The sequence below is a fragment of the Notechis scutatus genome, chromosome Z, assembly GCF_049901735.1.
Source record: "Notechis scutatus isolate UNSWTSFEM ecotype Mainland chromosome Z, rNotScu1.2, whole genome shotgun sequence".
Taxonomy (NCBI): Eukaryota; Metazoa; Chordata; class Lepidosauria; order Squamata; family Elapidae; genus Notechis; species Notechis scutatus.
In genome coordinates this window covers 108,269,582-108,276,172 of record NC_142025.1, presented here as the reverse complement: position 1 = coordinate 108,276,172, position 6,591 = coordinate 108,269,582, and positions in this window count along the sequence as shown.

Here is a 6,591-nt window from a genome sequence, read left to right as displayed (position 1 = left end):
TAATAAATCAAACACTGAATAGTATTGGTTATAGAAAAATGAGAGCATTTTAAAAAAAATTTAAAAACAATTTTATTTACAAATTTAAAAATATACAAATTCAAAAATACAGAAACAATATGTGGATAACACATAATTCTTTACATTTGTTATCGCATTTGGTAAGTCCTAACAATCAGTATTAGCTAGTACTAATCACATCTTCATTCATTATCACATGAGAGCATTTAAGAATGGATTACACATCTGAACCCTGGAAGGATTGGGAACTAATGATGCAACTATTGCTGACTTTAGAAAAGCCTGGCTGATCATCTAGTTGATTTCTAGAATGAACAATTATTCTGAGAGGCAGTTTAGTTTAATGATTAAAGGCACCAGACCAGAAATCAGAATACCAAATTTTCATTCTGCCTTAGACACACGGCAATTTTCCCGAGAAAAATGTGACAATAGTCAGGGTAGTCACCAGAGTCAAATTGACTCAAAAACAACAAAACGGTGGTGGAGGGGAAGCCTGTGCCATAACATTCTTTCCACTGCCGTGTAGTTGATCATTTTTTAATTATCAAACTTTAAGCACACACAAAAGCCTATTCCATGTATCCTGAAGATTATTAAACTTGATCCATTTGTAAGATTTAATCCAACACCATTGGGAATAAGTAACTAGGAAGGAAGACTTATTTGCATCTGTGTTATAGGATTAACAGATAATCAAGAGTTGGAAGAGACCTTATAGGTCATCTAGTCCAACCCCCGCCCAAGCGGGAGACCCTACACCATTTCTGACTGATGGCAGTCCAATCTCTTTTTGAAAGTCTCAAGTGATGGTGCTCCCACAACTTCCAAGGGCAAGCTGTTTCATTGGTTGATTGTTCTCACTGTCAGAAAGTTTCTCCTTATGTCCAGGTTAAATCTCTCCTTGTTCAGTTTCCATCCATTATTCCTTGTCTGGCCTACAGGTGCTTTAGAAAATAGCTTGACCCAGAGGGTGGAGCTGGCATCACGACGATACGGCATGCGATCTTGGAGGTCTGAGATCGCTGCCGATATCTTTGCTCCTGGACGGTCCTATCGGATCTAAACCGTCCCGAAGAGACGGTGAAAGTGAAGAGCGCATCCTGTCGATCCCAGGGAGACCGCAAAGTCCCTGGTAGATCCAGGAGAAGCTCTTCTTGCCAGTGGCAAAGAGGTAGCCATTAAAGCTGCTGAAGTTGGGATAGCTCCGAAATGGAAGATAGCAGAAAGAGAGAGTGTGCCGGTTTGGTGAGAACTTTTTTTTTTAATTCTAAGATCTGAAAGGACGCCCTAAGGAAAAGAAAGAATCTGTAAAAGTTTTTGACAGAAGTGATTAAGTGGCGATTTTAAACAGGAATGTCAAAGTAATGTTTTGTTTTCTCATTGTAGGATTTTCTATATATGATCATCACAGGAGGAAATTATTAAGAAAATATTGGAATGTGCTGAAATGAGTAGATTGACATTTGAAATTAGAGAACAAGAGGATAAACAATTTTATAAAATTTGGGATCTTTTCTATCAATGGTTAGACAATAAAGTACCATAATGAAATATGTAGACTTTTAGAAAATAATAAATATATAAAGATGTACTTCTTTCTTATTATATCTACAAAATGAGTCTTCAGTCCCCTAATCATCCTGGTTTCTCTTTGTACTTTTTCTAGAGTGTCAACCTTTTTTTTATAATGTGAACAAAACTGGATGCAGTACTCTAGGTGTGGTCTTACTAAGGCTTTATAGAGTGGCATTAGTACCTCACTTGATCTGGATTGTATCCCTCTGTTCATGCAACTTAGGGTTGCATTAGCTTTTTTGGCTGCTGCACACTGCTGGCTCATAGTGGTTGTGCTTAATGGTTGTCCACTAAGGTTCCAGGCTCCCTCTCACAGTTACTGCTGTGGAGCCAGGTTTCACCCAGTCTATATGTGGACTTGTGCGCATGTATGAAATATAAATACATTGGCCTATATTTAGATTCCTATTACACTAGTCACTCCATGCTCATTTAACTTGTGAACACCCACCTGCTGTTGCTGGGGGGAGGAAAATAATTGCTCATGACTTGTTTTGTGCTAGTGATGGCAAGACTTATGCCTCACTTTATTGAACTGCGTCTTGTGTAATGTGATAAAAATTGTTTACCTCAAGTCCCAACCAACCTTTGTTTCATTCCCAAATCACATTTCCCCCCCTCTAATGCAGGGGTGTCAAACTCAAGGCCCATGGGCCAGAGTGTTTAAATCTGGCTCTCGAGGCTGCCTTGGAAACAGCAAAGGACCCACCCGCAGTGCCTCTGCCAGTGAAAATGGAGCTCGGGGAGTTCCGTTTTTGCTGGCAGAGGACTACAGGAGGCTGTTGTGACTGAAAATGGAGCCTTGACAAGTGACGCTGAGCTGGCCACACCGGCCACACCCACCCACCCTGGCCACGCCCCCAACACAACCCTGATGCGGTCCTCAATGAAATCGAGTTTGACATCCCTGCTCCAATGTCTCGTAATAGTAAATGGGATACACGAAACCTTTATTAAGAATTTGTTATGTTCTTCACGAGAGAAACAAGCCATGATAGGAGATACTGTCAAGGGAGATGCTATTGATCTGGGATCACAATGACCCTTAAGACACATTTACTGGAGATCAATATAAACCTTCCCATCTCCAGTACTTCAGTATTTGGGGGCGGCAGGGCCAGCTGTCAGAGACCGGTGGTGCGAGTGACCTCCGCTTTGCAAGCTGCTTTTCCTGTGTCTGCAGAGCTCACCGGAGCTGATGGAAGTCCCGAAGGGATGGCTGAAGGAGTGGGGCATCCAGCGGACTATTTGTAAGCGGCGGCTGGCAGCGATCGGCAGGAAAAACCAGGATCCGAGTGGACCAGGAGGTTGCCTAGATGATCTGATGGCTGGACAGAGTAAGCGATTAATGAGCGGAATAATGGTGGTCTGAATCTGATGAAAGTATTCCCCTAGGCTTTAATGAGTGAAGCGGCGGAAGGGAGCACGTATAAGAGATCAAAGCTGTAGAGCCAGGTGAGAGGTGACAGCTGTGAAAGTTATGACAGCAGCAGCAAGCGAAAGAATTTGTGGAAAGGAAACCAGGAAATAATAAGAACTGAATAAAGCTGGAAGGGGCAAAAAAGAAGAGGTACATAAGAGAAACTTTGTAGAGCTTTAACTTTTTGGTGTTACATAGTCTGAATAAAAAAGAAACTAAAATAGAGACTAGGAAATTTTGATACTGGTTAATAGTTAAGATAAAATGGAGTCTCTATAAGAACTGTTAGGAATAACATAGGTTACCTAACGTAGTTTGGGTAAAATAATATATATAGACTATGATAGTGATTTTAAGTGTGTGTCACTTTAACTGCAAAGCATGTAATTTTGGGTGCGGCTGTAAAGCGCCATAAGAGGGAGTAAGAGAACTGGATTGATTGCTGGCTTACTGGATTGCTTGCTGACGATGATGGATTGTTAACTGCGTGTTCTCTGCTGTTGCTGAAGGAAGAAAGGAGGTTCGACTTCTTCATATCTCTACTGCGAAGAGATATATTGCTGGACTGATATTTGTAAGTTTACCAACCTCTTTTTCGACACTGGACTTTGCAACTGAATAATCCCCGGACGGACTGAACTAGTGTATGATATATGGACCGTTTGACTATGCTAAAACTATTACTGGAATAAACTATTTAACTAGCACATTGTATCTGTTTTACTGAGTGTAAGCTGCAAAACGTTTCTCTCACATATTTGCCTGCCTGCCTGCCTGCGGTGCAGGTTCTGCTAGGGTGTATATCCCTAACACTGGTTATGGGCCCAGCTGCTCAGTCAGACTAACCAGGATATAACAGGCTTATATAAAGTGAGAGTTTGTGTAGTTACACAATACTGTAAACAGACAGCTGTGTTTTATTAATTATAGTTTAATATCCAGAAAAAGATGGCACAAGTCAATTTACAAAGTTTGTCTCTAATATCCAAACTGGATGGAACAAACTATGTTTCATGGTCTATGAAATGCAGCCTACTTCTACGCAGAGAAGGTTTGTGGAGTATAATTAAAAGCCCACCAGAGGTAGATGCTTGGGATCCGGAGGATGAGGATGATGCCCAGAAAATACAAGAATATCAACTGAAGAATGAGCAAGCTCTCTGTATAATAGGACTGACACTCTGTGACCAGCAGCTTGTCCATATTTGTGGAGAAGAAACAGCTGCGAAATGTTGGGAGAATTTAAAGAAGATTTATGTTCGAGACAGTGTAGGAGCACATATAAATCTTACACGGAAACTGTTCAGAACACATCTTCAAAAGAATGGAGACATGTTGACTCATATAAACACAATGAAGAGAATTTTTCAGGAACTTATCTTCACAGAACTCCATCAGGTTTATATAATTTTGTCTTCGTTAGATGAGAGCTATGACGACTATGTAACTTCACTGGAAGTACTGCCAAAAGATAACCTCACATTAACTGACATTACTGGCAGATTAATTGAAGAAGCCAGGAGAAGGCTTGAAAGGGATCAACTCAGAAGGGAACAACAACCACAAGAAGATAAAGAATCTACGACAGCCTATACAATTAGAAAATGTTTTAATTGTGGAGGAAAAAGACATTTGGCTAGATTCTGCAAGAAAGGAAAACGCCACAATGCCAGCCAGAATGCTAAAAGGCATCAAAAGGATGAAAAATGCATAGAGTTAGCCATGTATAGCAACGAAACTGTGAATAATAATTTATGGGTTGTAGATAGTGGAGCATCGCACTGCATAACGAAAGATAAGAAAAGATTTGTTAAGATGTCCACGAGTTCACAGCAGATATCGTTAGCTAATGGCTGGAAAATGAAAGCAAAAGGTGAAGGTATTGCACATTGTTCTTGCATAAAAGAAAATGTAAAAATGTTATATGTACCACAACTTAAGTTTAATTTGCTTTCGGTTAGAGTTTTGGTTAAACTAGGTTATGTAGTTACCTTTAGAGGAGAAAACTGCATAATAGAAAAGGAAGGTAAAAAAGTGACTGCAACTTTAAAAGGTGAATTGTATGTGTTAAATGATAATTCATTAGAGGTAGCTAACACAGTTTATAATAACGTTAAACCTCATGATGAATGCATACATTTGTTACACAGACGTTTAGGGCATATAAATTTTAAAATGCTCAAGCAAACGGTTGAACTGTCTGAAGGTATAAAACTGAAGCCTTGCAGTAAGTATTTGCACTGCAATGCATGCAGTCAAGAAAAAAGCAAGGTAATACCAGCAAATAGAATAAATGGATTTAAAACTAAGGAACCTCTAGAGGTCATATTTGCTGATATTATAGGTCCTAAAAAACCAAGTGTGGGAGGTGCTCGTTATATATTAAGTATAATGGATCATTATTCCAGATATGGTTTCTGTTATTTAATGAAAAGTAAAACAGAAACATATCAGAATTTCTTTAATTAGTTGAAGTTTGCAGAAAGAAAAACTAAAAGGAAACTAGTAACTCTTGTAACTGATAATGGTACGGAATTTATAAATAATAAATTCCAAAATAGACTGAAGATGGCAGGTGTTGAACATAAAAATCTGCACCATATAGGCCACAACATAATTCCTTTATAGAAAGATGAGGCCAAACAATACAGGCAATGGCTCGTACTATGTCGTCGGATTCAGGATTACCTGAAACTTTGTGGAGAGAAGCAATAATGTGTGGTAATCATATATTGAATAATGTTGTTAACTCAACAACAGGTGAATTACCATTCACACGGTGGCATGGTAGAAAACCTGACCTAAGCTACATGCACACATTTGGAGCACCAGCATGGGTGCATATTCCTACACAACTGAGACATAAGGGGCAGCATAGGGGTAAAAAGTTATTCTTTGTAGGTTATGAATCTAATCACAAATCATACAGATTCTGGGAAAAAGGTACACCTAGAGTTTACTGTAGTGCTAGTGCACAATTCCTTGAACATGTAGGATGGGAAAAACTGGAACAAGATTCAAGTAAGGAAGTAATTATAGAAACCTACAAAAGACCAAAATCACATATCAGTAATAAGAAGAGTACAATTAAAGAGGAAGTACAGGAAGAGCACATAGGACCAGAAGAGAAAGAAATAGTTGAACAGGAAGAAATAGATAACCAGGAACAGGTAGTACATGAAAGTCCACCTGTAAGCCCTGTAATACCTAGACGATCAACACGTGAAACCAGACCACCTGACAGGTACCAGGCAAGTGTAGTTTGCCAAGTTTGTAAAGTTCCAACTACTGTTGAAGAACTTAGAATGTATCCAGCAAAGGAACAAGAAAATTGGCAAAGAGCAATGGAGAAAGAATTAAATTCATTAAAACAAATGCAAATTTATGAAAATGTTAAATTACCTCCAGGTGAAAAGTCCATTGGCTGTAAATGGATATTTAAATTAAAAACAGGTAAAATGGGACTGTTACCCATAAGGCTAGGTTGGTAGCTCAAGGATTCAATCAAACTGCATGTGATTATGATGAAGTATTTGCACCGAGTCTAAAAGCAACAACCTTGAGAGCAGCTT